General features: G+C 42.0%; 1 protein-coding gene across 1 annotated transcript in view; it reads left to right on the top strand.

The window, feature by feature from the left end:
* The first annotated feature begins 1,173 nt into the window (after window positions 1-1,173).
* JHY (junctional cadherin complex regulator) overlaps window positions 1,174-17,811 on the top strand; it is a 317,713-nt gene continuing 301,075 nt past the window's right edge. The window contains exon 1 of the mRNA XM_069224424.1: window positions 1,174-1,231. The gene's annotated coding sequence lies outside the window, so the exon portion shown is untranslated. The remainder of the gene's footprint in view (window positions 1,232-17,811) is intronic.

A 17,811-nucleotide genomic window follows, 5' to 3' on the forward strand; every position in this document is an offset into this window, starting at 1 on the left:
AAGGCTTGATAAGGCATGACTCGCTCCCCGACTCCGCCCAAAGCAGGAACTGCCTGTCGGGCAAGGACGCTCAGGAAATGCAGTGTTGAACCGCTTTGGACCCGGAAAGGAAAAGCGCCTTGCAAACGCAGAAAACCCAGAAGGAATGACCGCCAAAACGCGCTGCCGATGCCCGATGCAACTCCTACTGAGGTAAGCGCTCGAGTGAGGCGCGTACCTCAGAAGTGTGACGGCGGGAGAGCCGAACGTTCTGAAGAGCGTTTGGCTCACAAAACGACGCACGAACAAGGCGTTCGCTTTAATTTTCAGAAAAACAAACAGCAAACACTAAGGATGTTGATAAAGCAGAATAATTATACCAACAAATAAAGTACAGAAAATAAGACAACAGCAATATTATATGTAAGAAGAAAATAGAACTTAACTTGACTGCGAGCAGCAAGAAAAGAGGACTTGTTGCTCGCAGTTATTGGGGTTGGGCGCTTTCGATTGGTTATTTCTTTATGACTTCATGCATGACATCTAGTTTTCTTGATTCATGGGATATGTAGTTCTTATATGTGTGTTTTTTGTCTTGGCTGCTATTGAGAATAAAGCAAGAAAAGGAAGCATAATAGGAGCCTCCTTCTTCTAATAAAATGAGAAAAGCTCAGCTTGACCCTGAAAGCCAATGGCGTATTCGCAAGGTTGCTTGCATGTTCAGAAACAACCAGTCGAAACTGCTGTCAGCCATTCCGATCCTGCACTGTCCCTATGGCGCAATTCAGTGGACAAAAATCGAATCCTCTTCTATACCAAAATGGCCGCCATCTTTGGTGTGTCCGTCACATATTCTGTTTACGAAACGAGAGTAGATGGTGTTTGATTACAGCCAAAAGTCTCAAGTCCGTGGGAATATAATATACTTATGTAGAGTGGCGATACCAACAGTGCATGCATAGATGTAAATGCAGGCGTGGAGCAGGCTACTTTAAAAATGTATAGAACAACGTTATGGAACTCGCAAATAAATATGTTTAGGATAACTGTAAAGTCATTCAAAATGGGTTTGTTCTTAGGGGTCTGTCTAGGATTGTGTCCATCGACGTTTTCAATCATGGTCTCCTAATTTGCATGGAGTTTAGATCTACATTAACGAAAGAGTCCTTCTTCTCTTTTGCCGACAGTTGTCACGGGAACCAGATACAACAGAAAGCGATGGTCCGTGAGAGCTGAAGGCATTATTTACTTAGTAGGTGTTTTGCTTGGATCTTCTCTTTGTGTTGAGGTGGTAGTTCCTACACCAGCGACAATTTCTTTCTTTTAGGGGTGGGGGAGGAGGATGGAGGGGTATATGGGAATGATATGTGTGGGAAGGAGACCCGCGAGGGTCTTTGGGTAGTTTGCATGTCGTGCTGTACCAGTTGGCATGGTCCTCGACACGTGCTCAGTCAGATGCTTTGAACCACTGGATTTGTACTGCGCATCAACAACTGGATATTATTGAATGTTCTCTCCCTTCACACCTCTGAGAATGAATATTTTATTTGAGATATATATATATATATATATATATACATATCCCCTTTTCCTTGACGGACGTCCCTTAAAACCATTAGTGTTCATATGAACACTGATTGAGGACCCTTGTTAGTGCTCCCATCATCCTATGCTCAGTGCATTTTAATAGGGGAGGACTTGAAGGCTGTGTAAACGTTTTATCCTAAGTATTTGTTGTAGCTTTCCACATGAAAACAATGAACAGCGTTCGGTACGAAGTTTACATAGTCCATTTGCAAATTGACATTTTGTCCATGTAGTGCTTCAGATTTTTTTTTTTTTTAGAATCGCTATTCTTGTAAAAGAGGTTATGAAGTCTAAAGCACTGTGGTTTCTGTCTTCTTCGGTTTTCTCAACATTTATATGGACACATAAACCAACAATAGCAGTGGTTCCAGTGGCATTTTGAGAGTTTTTGAGGCCCACGGCAATATATATTTTGGATCCCTTTGTTCGAAGCAACATTACATGTATTACTAATTTTCAGCTAATTCAAGCCCTCGTGAATGCTGAGTTTAGGACAGTTGATTAAAGAGGTGGGGTAGAGAGGTAGAAAGAAAAGTCCGGATATACTGATTTGATAAACAGAGATGAGATGCAGCAATTTAAAGGTAGAAAGGAATGAAGTAGAGGAAGGTGAGGTGGAACGAGGGGCTGTTGAGAGAGGCGCAGAAGACGGCAAGATGTAGGTGCGAGTTATAGGGAGGAAGGCAATAATCACTGAGAAATAGAGAGAACGAGGACCACCAGTGTAGTTCAAAATTTGATAAAGCAGAGATAAGTGAGATACAGTGACAGAAGATAGACAGAAAGGTACCAAGTGGTGAGTCAAGGATAGGTAGAAGGTGGCAGAGCTAGGCAGAGAGGTATAGATATAGACAGAGACAGGAGTGTGAGAAAAGCAGAACGAGCGAGAGAGAGGGAGATTGAGAGAGTAGTTCCTGGGGTATTCCCCACTTTGCTCATGCCTACAAAACGTCTCTGAGTGTTTTGAACAAAGGGGCCCTTAACATTTACATGGAGGGTCCTTGGCAGGGACATCGTAAGGGTTTGTGGGGCTCTGATCAGAGAGATTATGAGCCCCTCTTTTTAGAGCAGCTTTGACATTTTTAATACTATTTGGCTCATTCAAGGTCTCGTGATGCCAAACAGAAAAACAGAGGAGCAGAAAAACAGCCAAATCTCAAGGTGCTTGGTGTCCTCTAGCCCAATAGTAACCAAAGAAAGCTTGAACAAGCATTGATAAAGACATTTCTGTTTGAGGTTGGATCTACATTGTGTTGCTTGCAACAACAACATTTTATGTGAAATTCAGTGCCTTACCTGCTTGTTATTCACACTGTAGGAAAAGCACACTAAGGGCGACTTGTTAGATGTTTAATGTACTAGTGTCTAACATTAAAATAAGACATATGGACATAGTACCTGGAATTGTAGCTTTAATTGCCAAATATTTGTAATCAAAGATATAGCCCCCTTCAATACTAGTGTTCCTGCTGCCGCAGGTAAAATCAAAGGTCTGCTTGGAGGATTTATACCAATTCAATGGTACAATCTAATACCTTTCTCTTAATTCCTATTTCCCTGCCTAGTCTCTCTTCTCTTTTTATGCGAGCACTTGCCTGTCTCGGCAGTGACACGCAACACTACTCAGTAAGAGAAATGGGACGGGGCACGATTCGAGCGATGTACAGGAATTTTAAGCGATAAGTATAGTGAGAAACATAAAGTACAGAGAGAAGGAGGTCAAAATTTAGATTATGTAGATAAATAATGAGTTAGGGAGGGAAGAAAACTAAATAAAGAGTGTTGTGGTAGTGAAAAGGAAAGGTGACAGGTACAAAGAGGAATATCTAGGTAGAGAGAGACAGGCAGAGAAATAGATATTGTTTTCAAGTGTGACAGAAAGGTAGAAAGAGATAGAGACAGAGGGGTTGAAGGACAGAAAGTAAAGATGGAGGAGTACAGTACTTCATGAAGTGAGGTACAGAAAGATAAAGTCGAAATAGGTATATTTGAACAAGGTAAAGGCAGCGAGAGGTAGAAGTAAACTAAAGAGATGAAAGGTAGAGAGAGCAAACTGAAAAGAGAGATAGAGAAGCAGATCAGGTAAAGAGAGTCGTGAGGAAGCTAGAAAGGTAGAGCGAGGAATGAAGGATAGAGGGAGAAATATGTGGCGCAAAACGAGGAAAATGAGAGACGTACATGAAATAGAGAAAGACGTGAGGCTTATACAGATGTAGAGAGTTTTGAGAGAGGAAAAAGAGACAGTGATGGTGACGTTAAGAGATCTATAAAGAAAGGTTGAGTGAGATAGTTGTGATGGAGGGAGTGAGTTGAAATTGAGATAGAGGACCAGAAAGAGATATGTATTTGTGTGTGTGAGAGAGAGACAGAGAGAGGGAGAAATAAATAAGGTAGATAAATAGAGGTGTCCAGTAATGTGTGTGATATTTATGGAGGTGAAGAAAAGGGAACAGAGGTAAAATGAGAGAAAGAGGAGGTGTAGAGGTGAGGTTGTGGGCTAATGATGAGATAATTTGAGAGGCTAGGTGGTGAATAAGGGCAGTAAAGAGAGAAATGAGTTGGAGAGGGTAGGCAGAGTGACGAGGTACAGAAAGGGCTGAGAGAGAGGGAAAGAGGGAGGTAAAGTAGCAGATACATGGGGGCCCCATTATGAGTTTGGCAAACGGAAAGGTCTATATGCCAAACTCCTGATAGGGTGGCCTATGTGGCAACCTCCCCTGCCTGATCTATTATAATAGACCTGCTAGGTTGGCGAACGGAAACCTAAGTTTCTGCCCCCTGGTCTAGTGGGAAACAGTCTACAGCATTGTCTCCACCTCATAATCGAGCCGGCGGCAATGCTGGCGTCTGCAGGGTGCACCAGCAGCCTTGCAATGTGTAACGCCTGCAAAGCAGACAGTGAACATTGTGATGGTGCTGGCCGGGGGCCCCGCACTGCCCACGTTAAGTGCGTGGGCAGTGCAGGGCCCTTCCTGTTGCCCCCTGCACCTGTTCTCTGCCAGCCGTTTCATGGCGGTGCCACCACCATGAAACTGCTTGGTGGAGAATGAGGTCGTAAATCCTCAGGGCAGCGTTGCTTGCAGCACTGCCCTGGCGGATTAGGATTTCCGCAACTGCCAGACCGCCAGGATCCAAGATCCTGGAGGAGTTGGTGGTTCTCTCGCAGTCCGACCACCTGGGTTGTAATGTGGCGGTCAGACAGCGGCATTGGCGGTAGTCGAGAGCCACTGCGAGTGTGGCAGTCTATAGGCTGCCACACTTGTAATAAGGCCCATAGAGAGAATGAGAAAGACAGATATAGCAGTGAGATTGGGTGAGAAGTGAACTAGCAGGAGGAGAGATACAGCAGGACCACTGGCAAAGGTTCAGTGAGTTAAGAGAACTAAATTAGGTAGAGAGAGAGAGTTGAGGTAGAGGTAGAAAGCTGGGATCAAGAGTGGTAGATATAGATATCGACAAAGAGAGAGAAGCAAGGTCATGAGAGATAGGTAGAGAGGAAGTTGAGTGAGATATTTTGAGCATATTGAGAGGGAGATGAGGTAGAGAGAGCTGAGAAAGGGGTTAAGAGACAGGATTAAGTGAAATTGGTAAACCTGAGAAAAGCCACCAGCTGACTTGGAGTGCGACTGTTAGCCTGGGCTAGCCAGGCACGCAAACAACAAGGTAGATTTTTTTAGCGAAACACAGGTCAGCAACAGAACCTGCTGTGCTCAGCAGCGGAGAGCCATATTCTTAAAAATGGCTTGCTGCTGCTCATCACTCCTATTCTACTGCACAACCTTTGCAGCATTGTGCAGAGGTTTGTATGTCCTGTCTAACATAGAATTTGCAAAGTGGTGCAAAGCAGTGCAAAGGTCTGTTTACACTGAGAAAAAATTAAATCACTCTTACCCGCACAAAGTAACTTTGGCACTGGAAATTAAATACTATTACAAGAGTTTGCACTGTTTGGCATCACTTTGCATGACTTTTCCACAGCGCAGATCCTTAGCAAACGTGGCCCTAAGTTTCTGTTAGGTATAACCCTTTGTGAAATTAAAAAAATAATTTTGATTGTCCACTCACATTATCAGGGAGCCCTTGCAAAGGTGGGGTCTCAGGGCACCTGCCGACTTTGCCCATGCCTTAAAACGGCTCTGGTCCATGACTGTTTCTAAATTAAATATTATTGGCAGATTAATGCGGTGTAGCAAAATTGAAAATAGCAAATGGCAACTAGTAAACAAGATTGGTGCCCTTTATTGGAGCACTGGTATATGCAGGCAAATAGAGAGCATACATTAGGAGCAAAAAGGACAAAGGTGCTGTAATCTAGCATTTTCTCCATCTGTAGAAATAACGCTAAAAGTTTAAAAGATCCACCTTCAAATTGTAATTTAAATTTTGCATATATTTCTGTTTGAGAATTAGTTAAGATATTTCATAATTTGTATATTTGATGTATTCTTGTTTCTGTATTTCTGTGTATTGGTTTGAGGTTCAAATTAAAGAAATTGCTTAGGAAGTGGTCTCTGGCTTCCAGTACTGCATGGAAGGGGTCCACAACAGTCACAAGGTTAAGAAGTTCAGGCAACGCTCCCACGTCAGATGAATGCAGCACTGTTCATAAGGCTTGTCATTCATTTTAGAGTTTTCCCAAGGCTTTGAAATACTCTTTAAATGTTCGGTGTAAACCCAGTGCGTTGGGAAGATCGATTGTTCGTGGGAATACCCAGGTAATATCTGAAATTACAAGAAGTTTTGGCTTGCGCACGTTGCACTGTCCTTCTGTCTGAAAAGTAGTTAAACAAAACACCTAGGTACATGAGTGCATGACATATAGGTATTTGCTTCCTACGATCACCATTTAACTATTATTGCCTCTTTTGATATGCCTATTGGGAAGCACTTGTGGCTGAATGCATGAATTAAACATTAATTTACAAACTGTAAACAAATTAACATAGGCACTGGGTACATATTTTAAGAGAGAAAAACAACTTGCATTTTATGCGCTTTACTGCCATAGCTGTACACTTGTTGCAGCATGATCTGCATCTAACCTACAGATGACAGATCAGGTTTGAATCCCAGTTGAGCAAATTAAGTCTTTCATCATTTAGTTAAATAATAATAAAAAAAACAAGTCTTTGGGGTAATTGTAGATCTGCTACAACTTTGCAAAACATGTAGAAAACCTGAAGGTGTATTGTGCATTGTACAATTCATTTTATTATTGACATATTAAAAGGTCTGTTGTGCTGTTTAACACAGTTATGTCTGTGCACCATAAGAAGCACAGTTTCATTACATAATCTTTTTGAATTCAATATATCTTTTGCCCCATGCCCCAGATTTGGAAGTTATTGCTGTTTTTTGAGTAGATAAAAAGCTTTCAAGAAAGGTTTAAGTAGGAGTATGACATTATTAGGAAATATAGCACGTGTTATCCAAGCTTTGTACAATTAAACCTTTATCACAATACACCGAAAATGTCCTTCTGCAAAGAACTGTACAAAGGACGACTGTACATGGTACACCAAATCCTAGTGACTTTTTTGTAATGAAGTTAAGCTCAAAAGAAGAATTTACATTGTCCTTACATTTGTATGTATGACGCCACTGTAGAAAGTTAACAGTTGAGCATCACAGAAAGAAACTGTACTTCAGGATGTAGAAAAGCTATGAAATTAAGACCTGTTATACACATGTCAATGTCGGTGGCAGTAGCTTGTGGGGGATTTAATAGAAAGAAATTGTGGTCTCCTTGTTAGCATTCGTTACATGGAACCACAAGGCCTGTTTTACTTCTGCCTTCATGAGTGAATTAATTTTAAATTTTGTAAAGAAAATACCTTTGAATGACTCTCTGGTGCTGGTCACGGGCTATGGTGCTGGAAGGATTGAGTTGGCTGCAAACTGTATGTTAGGGATAGAAGTAGTAAAGGAACTATGCTGTCCTAAGGTGACGACTGAATTACAAAGTAAACATTCATAAGCGTATCAGCGAATGTGAAGTTTTTTTGTGCCAGTTGGGGGGCAAAGAAAGAGGCTCATCTTCTTGATTCAGGCTTTTTCTTCCACTTGGTGTCAAGAGAGGGAGTAGGGGGATTGTGATGTGAGATGAGTAATACTGCCTTATAGCACCAGGATGGTGTTTTGTTTATTTTATTGCTGACGTGATTGCAAGAACAACATGATTTTTGTTGTGACTCCCCCATTTTTCCTGTCTGGGTTTGCTGGCTTTAGGACTTGGTGCACTATGCCATTGTTAGTTGGTTTCCCCCTAAAACATGTAATGTGCATTGACTTTACCCTATTGACTTATTTAACTTTCTTGTGAGGCCATGGTAGGTGGTGAAAGGAATGTATCAATGACATGGAAAGTAATTGTTATGTTTCGTGGTCAGGATATAGTTGCACTACCTACACATATTACAGAAATCTATGGCTGCCATGGGTACCATTGTGTTCTGGTTGGGCTGCAGTTTAAAAGCACTGCAATAACAAGCAGCGAGGGAAAATGACCCTGCAATGTAAGAAAACATATTTTTAAGTGTTAACAAAGTCACACTAAAATATGCTTTGTAAGCCCACATGGCTGGGTATTTCGTATACAAAAAAAAGTAGCATGCTACATAGTTCAACTAGCATGCCCTCATAGTGTATAAATGACAAAAACTGTTTGCACTGTGTGATAAAGCTGAAATTTACATGAACAGGCATATTTGTAAATAAAATCCTTATTTTATATATTTAATTAGGAAGATGCTAGCAAAATGTTTCAAAGTCATTTCCACTTATTTTAAAAAATATCACTGTCAAGGTAGAGTTTTGGTAACACCCAAAGGAAAAGTAACTTTTACAAATTGTACTTTGTGCTGCCTGAGAGGCAACTAGTTCAGAACTACTTTATTACTCAGCCCAATCCAGGAGTTCAGTACACATCCATCTTTAAAAGTTAATGAACATGCTATCGGGAACATTGTCCTGCCCTCTTGGTTTAGAAATTCATGGGTGCTGTCGGCAATTGCCCACAGCACCTCACAGGAGAAATAAGATGGTGCTGGAAGATAAGGACTCAAGTTTTCCAAACTCTTGCTAGCACCCAGGGACTTTAATAATTATTAAAGGTTGAATTCCTGTTTGCCTGCTTTTGGGGCACAAAAAGCAGAAGGTCGTCTGACTCCAAGAGAGCCCAGATGAGCACAGAGGACTGTAGCATTCAGGAGGCCTGACTCAAGAAAGAGATGCTGCATAGAAGCCTGGCTGGGGACACAGGAGCTACAAGAGTGATAAGAAAAACATTTCCAGCAGTGGCAAAAAAGTGAGACTTAGTTGTATTTCCCATCCCTGAAGAACCATGCCAAAGTGCTGAGGCTTTTCCAGGGAGGACACACCCTGAAGATAACCAAGTTTGTTCCTCTCAGAGATTTGTTGCGCTAGAAATCTGGCTCAGCAGGACACTGAAGTTTAATTATCCAGCCCAGTGAAACCCTGCCTGGCCACACCTTCCAGTCTTGTCCCACTTTTAGATTTTTAGAACCATAAAAATGAGTGAATAAACTTTGGATTAGAGTGAAGTGACTGATCTGTCCGAGCAACAAAGCAGCTTTTGTGGTTCCAAAATTCGGCTTTGTTCTGCTGATCACTTTTGGTGCCAAAAACAGCAGCTTTGACAGTAGCTTGATGATGGCATATCCAACATTGAGGGACCCTTACCAGCTTCAGCTTGAACCTTGTCCCTTTAAAAGAACTGGAATTTGATATCCAAAAAGCAGATTAAGTCCCAAAGTAAAGGATTGGATGAGGGCAGCCTGCTTTGTCTAGTTGACCTCAACTCTTTCATGGTTGGCCTGAAGTTGCTCCTAGATCACATTCAATTATGAAGTGAGACTTTACATTGGGACTTTATTTTCACTAGGTGTAATAAAAAGTCATATCTCTGGTTCTGGGTATTAGAGCGGACATCTTTAGCGTGGTATTTACCCCCAAGCTTTTTACATTTACTGATTTACTCTGCTGAAGTCATTTTTGTTGGCATTAAGACTCTGTGCACTTTAGCTTTGCTAACCAGTGCTAAAATGCTTGTGCTGTTTAGTTACAACACTGTAAACTGACTTGTTAGTCCCTAGTAAATTATACAACCTGTACCCAGGGCCTGTAAACTAATGCTACTAGTGGGCAGCAGCACCTATTGTGCCACCCACTGAAACAACACTGTAGAACATGTCTCATGTCTGCCACAGCAGCCTGTAAGGCAGTTTTAAACTGCCATTTTCGACCTGGCAAATTAAGCCTTTTGACAGGTTCAAACCTTCCTTTTTAATATTTTTAAGTCACCCCTAAGGTAGGCCCTAAATGTTTTTAGGGTAGGGTGCCTAGTATTTAAAAAATAGGCTATGTGTGTTTAAGTTTTACATGTCCTGACAGTGAAAAGCTCCTAACGTAGTTCATCACATTCATAATGCTTATCTTTCCCATAGACTATCACTGGGTTACCTTATTACACTTAATAAGTACTAATTTTCAGTTTCGGACCAGATAAAGACTTGCTGTTTCCTCTGAAATTAATTGTAATTATTATACTCCTTAATGGCAAAATCTGATTTTCAATTACAGTTTAAAACGCCACTTTTATAAAGCATTTTCTGCCTAAGCTAGCTCTGCCTTTCTTCCAGTGTCCTGGGTCATGTGACTATGAATGGCTGTCCTGTTGTGGGTTATGTATTCCTAACAGACACTGAGACAGAAGCGGCCTAGGTGTGAGTGGAGAGGGTCCTTGGGACAGGATGGCTGGGGAGTAGCTGTGCCCTGACCTGATTCATGATTACACTCCCATGGGCCCCCCAGCACACACAAAAGATTCAGAAGGACTGCCCAGCTGTTCTGAGGAAGAATGACTGCCATTCTGACTTAACAAGAAAGATTCGACCTACATGTCCAGAACCCAGGTTACCCAGAATGACTCCAGTTTGTGCTATAGGGACACAACAAGCTTCCAGAGTCCTCCATGCAACTGCACAGCTGACCAGCAGTAACTTGACCTGCCTGAGCCCTGCTGTTGGCCTCTGCTTGAGCAAGTCTTGATTCCCAAGAGGTGCACCCCAGTTTCTGGACTCTTGGGCTTTTGGAATTTCTCCTGAAGAAAAAGGTGAAGATACACACGTTTTGGTCTCTTGTGACCACGAAGTGACCACTTTGTACTGAAAATTGACTGCCTGTGATGACTGGCACTGGGAAGCTCAGCAGGACCTGCTATTTGCGCCAACAGCGACCATCCATGACAACCAATAATGCATGACTTGCACTGCACAGCAACAGTTTATGACGATCCCCAATGCAAAGCTTCAGCAATGACCATCTCTTCACACTATAGCAATGACCATCCTCTACACTAGATCTTCACCTGATGTCAACAGCTTCTTCCTTGCAGCTCCATCCAATGCAGACAGCCCTCTCCATGCGTACTTGAGAAGGTAACTCTTCAGAGGGACTAACCTCGCCCCTATATCCGACCTGTTTTCCATCATGGTCGGTCTGAATTTATAACTTCCTCTGGTCGAGCCGGACAACATAACCGTGTGTGACCCTTTGTACTTTTTGGCTCTATTTTCAATAGAGACTTTAAAAACTCATTTCTGGTTCTACTAATTGGATTTTTGTTGTTTAGGTGTCATTTTATTTATTACATTTTACTAAATTGTTTTGGGATTCTTTTTGTTTTTTTCACCTTATTTCTTTTTGAGCACTGCATAAATACTTAACACATTTCCTGTAAGTTAAGCGTGACTGTGTTTGTGCCAAGCTACAAGAGAATTAAGCATAGGATAATTTAGTGACTGTTGTTGTTCACCCAAACAAGAACTGTGTTTATTATTTAGGTGGGGCTTCCACCCTTCTCTACTAATAACCACATTTTTTACAGCCCTTATCCAGTTTTGATGATTACATTGTGTTTTTGCTTAGTAACATTTTTTCTAGTTTTCTAAATTGGTCTATAAAAGGAACTGTTTTGTTTCTTGATTTTATTGTTGATACTGTGTAAGCCTAAAACATGATTCTTTAAGATATTGCTGACTGCTTGTTACTTAGCTACCTGGGGCTGAGCAGAGTCTCACTGTGACTTGTGTTCAGACCTAATCCTGGTGTGTTTCTCTTTTCCAAATAATAACCCACTTTCTGGCAGTGGTCATTTTTACCCTTTGAGTAACCCCCCCCCCCTCAATTCAGTGTTTTGCTTTTTTTGTTTTTTTTCTACTGATTGTCATAGGAAGAGCGGCTTTGGAGAAATTGATAAGTTGTCTCTATTTCACTGTCTCTCTTGAGTTACAACATACGTCTTACTGGCCTCAATTAATATCTCATTTAGTAGATTAAACATCATTCTGATGGTTTCAATAGAGAACATGAAATAATTTTATCTGAAGAAAAGATGAATAGCATCACTATGAGGTGATAGCAAATTTAATCTGCCTTTTTGTACACTCTTGGAGAAATCAGTTATGGATTTGTTTATCCAAAGATTGCGTCTATTTGCGAGGTAATGTTAGATTTATGCTCAAGCATGCAGATAGCCTTTTCCAGTTAGGTCGAGGTGGATTTTTAAGTTAGTAGTGGAAGGGTGAGGAGGCATGTGCTATGCTGGTACTAGACCAAAGAAAATGGATTGGTCCAATGAGAAAGCCCTCTATTTGAGTTCTGTGGAGTTTTGGTCCTTCTCACCCCATCAGTCTTCAATTAGGTGTAATCCTTTTTGCTGAAACTTAGCGTTCTTGCCAGCTGTAACTACATGTCATTAACCAATGAATAGAGGGAGAGCGAAACATCATTCATGAGTTCCATGAGGTATCTCTTGTAAATGTTGAAAAAGTTGTGAGAGAGTATGGTGCACCAGATAATGCGGTCAATTACTTGCAATGACTTTGAAAGGATGACATTGTATTTCTGCATTACATCCAAGCCCATTGTGACAGTCATTTAATGTGCTGTGAATCACTCCTTGAGGCAGGAACTCTTGGAAAAATGCTGGGAATGTTAGCGCTACAGTTCCATATTGTGACACCACAAATAGGCTAGTATTAAAAACATTGCCTGGGTCTTTGTTTGGCCGGATCGAATCTGTGTTTCCAAAGCTGGTATCCTCATTTATGTTTCTAGTTAATTTTATAGCTGACAATAAGAGAGAAAGTAATGCTGCATTTGTATCCTTGTTATGACTGCATAGTTCGGCTTTAAAGGATGTGGCAGAGGTGCAGACATGTACTTTCAGTTGTTGAAGCAAGATGAAGCCACTGTTTAAGATTCCTTGCTGCCAGATCGTAAGTGGTGTTTTGCCATTGAGCTCTAACCATATGAAATGCAATAATCTGAAAATAGTGGTCCGTTTCAACACTGTTTGCCAGATATTTGATCTCATTCCTGGTGCAAGAAGGGAAGTTATTGCAGGAAGTTTCTCTTTTTAGAATAATCTTCGTTGCACTTCAGATTTTTGTTCCCTTAAAGAAACAGAAGGAGGGAAACAGTGGAGGAGAGGTACTGTGTATTGTGAGAGAGAGACTATTGCCTCATGTAAAGGGATAGCACACCTTAAGGGATCTCGTAAACATGGTGTTAGAGACCTCTGAAAGACTTTCTGCGTCTGACTGATTTCTGATGAGGAAATAGAGGTAGCTGCTGTTGAATAAAGAGGAATGTATATTGGAAGAGACATGCAACCTCGTATTCTGTCTCATGTCTGGGAAAATTGACTTTGTACCTTCCAATGTTCCTATTACCTCACTATGGGGTTTATTACAACTTTGGAGGAGGTGTTAATCCGTCCCAAAAGTGACCGTAAAGTGACGGATATACCATCAGCCGTATTACAAGTCCATTATATCCTATGGAACTCGTAATACGGCTGGTGGTATATCCGTCACATTTGGGACGGATTAACACCTCCTCCAAAGTTGTAATAACCCCCTAAATGCATTAATGTATCAGTTTCAATGTTGCTCTCAAGTTGGTGTACTACTTTCATATTTTGGATGTGATTATGCAAGAATGGAAGAAATCCAGGCAAGATTGAACTACCTTGATTCATGGGCAGATTATATCCTGCGGAAGTTATAGATACAAAATAAATTGACTGGGTTCCTGTAGATTCATTTGTAGGAGGACTTGTTGGGTGCACATGTGTGTGAGAAGATGCTATTCTAACATACCATAAAGGCAAAAAGTTGGACGTTGCATTAAAAAAAAGATTTGTTGTGGATAGCACTTGTGATTGAGAAGAGGGTTATATGAGGCCCCACAGCTCAATCACTTATTTTACTTCCAGCACCTCTTTGAGGCAGCAGAAGAGGACATTCAGGGGGTCATTCTGACCCTGGCGGTCGGTGACCGACAGGGTCACCGACCACGGGAGCACCGCCAACAGGCTGGCGGTGCTCCGTCGAGCATTCTGACCGCGGCGGTTCAGCCGCGGTCAGAAACGAAAAGTCGGCGGTCTCCCGCCGACTTTCCGCTGCTCGGGAGAATCCTCCATGGCGGTGGAGCGCGCTCCGCCGCCATGGGGATTCTGACACCCCCTACCGCCATCCTGTTCCTGGCGGGTCTCCCGCCAGGAACAGGATGGCGGTAGGGGGTGCCGCGGGGCCCCTGGGTGCCCCTGCAGTGCCCATGGCATGGGCACTGCAGGGGCCCCCGTAAGAGGGCCCCACTGTGTATTTCAGTGTCTGCAATGCAGACACTGAAATACGCGACGGGTGCAAACTGCACCCGTCGCACATACCCACTCCGCCGGCTCCATTCGGAGCCGGCTTCCTCGTGGGGAGGGGTTTCCCGCTGGGCTGGCGGCGGCCTCCTGGCGGTCGCCCGCCAGCCCAGCGGGAAAGCCTGAATGGCCTCCGCGGTCTTTCGACCGCGGAGCGGCCATATGGCGGTTCCCGCTATCGGAATCACCCCCTCAGTGTTTGTTCCTGCTGGAAGGAACATGCTTAAGAAGGGACAGATTGAGTTGCTATCTGTTGTCTTGTTTGACGTGAGCAATACTTTACCTTGGCAGAAGGGGCTTCTGTTGCCTCTCACTTCAGTCTTCTCTAAAGTCCTAGCATACCAGTGTTTCCCAAACATCACCAGCTCGCCACATGTTGTTAGAAAAAACGCAACAAATATAAATCTGAACTGGAATAGAGAATGCATCAATTGTTCAAGGAAAAGGAGCACTCCTCCTCATTCAGATAACAACAACAGCAGAAACAGGCATCTTCTACAAATAGAAGAAGCTGTTCTTTTCACTAGTTCTGTAGAAGACAGCAACAGTATTCCCAAATAATGCAAGAATGTAATCTATGGTTGTTAACCTCGGAAACAAAAGTCAGTGTCACCAGGAAAGCATACACTATCATTACTACACCCGAATTAGCTCACACTTGCCTAGACAGGGATAAATCCAACACCTCTTGGTAGTGTAGGAAAAATTACTTTTGGGGTTTTGTTACTCCATGTAGTTTGGGGGAGTTAACTTGTCAAGTTTGGTGCTCATCCTCTAGACTCTGAAGTCAGATGGACTCCTTTTACGCAATGCCTAAAAAGAGGACTGCATTTACTTTGGATCTTTAGGATCTCCTAGACAAGAGGGAAGTGGTTCCTGTGCCAACATCATAGATAGGGACTGGAATATAGGCTTCAGAATGACTATGACTTGTAGATCCTGAATCAGTGAGTGAAATTCATTCCATCAAGAAATAGGACGCTTGAGAGGATCATCCCTCTAATCGCATAAGGTAGTTTTATGATAAGAGCCTAATGGAAGTATTCTTTCAAATTCCTATGGCACACTGTATCCAAGGTTAATGAGATTCTGTGTTCAATGTCTTCATTTTCAGTTTTGAACCCTATCATTTGACCTTTAATCAGTTCATTTTGTCTCCACAAAGATGGTGACTCCAATAGTAGCTCTTATACCACTTTCAGACAGATAGGAATCCTGTATGCTAAGATTATAAAGCATTGCTTCCTATAACAATAAAAGTGTATCAATGCTTTCATTGATGGTTGAATTCATAGACTTATTTGCCTACTAGTCCAATTGCCCAAATTGTACTCTCACTTTCCTGTAGCAGTGGCTCGGGGCAGCTTGCATCTTGGAGTGGCCCTGTAAACTCCTTTTCACATTCATCCTTTTCCAATAATTCCTAAGCTATTAATTTGAATCAGGGATGATCATCAAGAGGTGATATTGTAGTTCCATTTTGGCCTCAAAGACCATGGTTTGTGTGCCTTCAGTCTTAGGTGATCCTTTCTCCAAGGCATCTGCCTACAAATCCTCCTCTGCTGTGCCTACAATTTATCTGAACCTAATAAAAAATCCTGTAGACCCTGTACATTAACACCATATTGCTGTCATTGGGGAGCATGTAAAATGGTGTACATCACAGACCCTTTTTATTTTTCATCTATTTTCCAATTTCTCTGGGATGGGTTTATCTTAAATCTTTTTATTTCAAATTTTAAAGCTCAATGGATAGTTTTTCATGCTTTCAAGGTAACACAGGGAAAGTTGTGGGATGGGGAGGGATTTGTAGTTCATCTTCTCAAACATTTCACCTTTGCTCATGCTGCAGTTAGGCCTACAGCCATTCTCTGGGACTTACCTCTAGTCTTGCAAGATTGCCAGAATCATCCGTTTGAATCTTTAGAGTCGGTCGATGTTACATTTCTGACCATGATGTTTGACTTTATGGTGGCAGGTACTTTAGTTGAAGTTGGCCGTTTTACTGTAGTTACTTCAGCTTGCAAGTTGGCTTTCTTAGTAGCACGTACTTTGGCTTGAAAGTTGGCCTTTTTTTTGGCAGTTACTTCAGCTTACCGGTTTGAGGGAAGTAGGAATTTTGTTATGTAGGGACTCGCAGTAAGTTCAACTTGCCAATTTGGGGGATCTAGGAGTTTTGTTATTTAGGGATCTGCAGTTACTTCAGTTTGTGAGTTTGAGGTAATAAGGAGTTTTGGTATGTTGGAACACTTTTTTGTCTATCATTGATAATATGGTAGTCCTTTGTCCTGACTTGCATGTCCTTTTCAAAATTCTCACTGCTTTAAATCTAGCTTAGGAAGAGTTTTTTTTGCCTTCCTTTTCTTCTTTCCCCTGTTTCTCTGTAGAAAAGGTTGTTACATCTTTTGGGTGCCAGGAGGACTGTCTTGATTTATATTGCTATATCTTGCCCTTTTAGGCAATCTAATCATCTATATGTGAAAGCATGTTCTACCATGGTCAGCTGGTGGATAGGATCTGCTGTAGCTTTTGAGTAGTCTAATGACACTCCTCTCCAATCTGGGATTCAGCAAAGATCCATAAGCAGCCCGATAGTTTGAAGTGCACAGGTTCAGGATGTCCCTAACACAGCAATTTGTAGGACTGCAGTCTGGGCTTCCCGATACCTTCATCTACCTCCATAGTCTTCAAGATTGTGAGAACAATGTAAGAAACGTTTGTGTGGGTGTGTTAAGTTCTATCCTTTCATGTTTGCTATATAATTCATTAAAGTTGAGATTTTCCTAGCCTTCGTGTCTGAAAGGCTAGATTTTATTAAAGACACGGAGGCGAGTATTATGTGTTCTTTTCTTACTTTAATAAATACAGGAGCCAAGAAACTACAAATCCCAGAAACCCTGGGACAAAAACTACGTTATTACATCATATGGCACATCGAGTAAGAGTACAACTATCTTGACTGAGAGCAAGAAGCCCTCTTTTCTTGCAAGAGTCAGTCAGAAGAAGACTCCATGAGCCAAATCAGAACCAAATACAAAGTCAAAAGGGCGAATAAGAAATCCTTAAAGGAATCCATGAGGAACGAAGAAGGAGAAACTGGCAATCAGGAACTTCGATGTGGCGACGCCGAAAACAGAGAAACTGAATGTGAATCAGCTGGACGCAGCTGTGCTGGTTGAAGGCAGAGGAACTGCAGAAAAAATAACAGAGAGGATTAATGAAACTGCGGCAGGATAATACTTGCCTCAATGTCTTTAATAAAATCTAGCCTTTCAGACACCAAGGCTAGGAAAATCTCAATTTTATTACAAGACCGGAGGCTCGTGTTATGCTTGTTCAAAGCAAGGAAATTACACTGTCTAACGGGTGATCAAGAGGTTTACAGTAAAATGTTCTAAAAGTGTTAACGTTTGACCAATCTGCAGATCTGAGAATATCGTGTAACCCAGCCCCTGCCCAAAAGGCGCGAGAGGCCGCAGCCCCTCTCACCGAATGAGCACCAAAGGAGA

Source organism: Pleurodeles waltl, chromosome 3_1 (genome assembly GCF_031143425.1).
Source record: "Pleurodeles waltl isolate 20211129_DDA chromosome 3_1, aPleWal1.hap1.20221129, whole genome shotgun sequence".
Lineage (NCBI taxonomy): Eukaryota > Metazoa > Chordata > Amphibia > Caudata > Salamandridae > Pleurodeles > Pleurodeles waltl.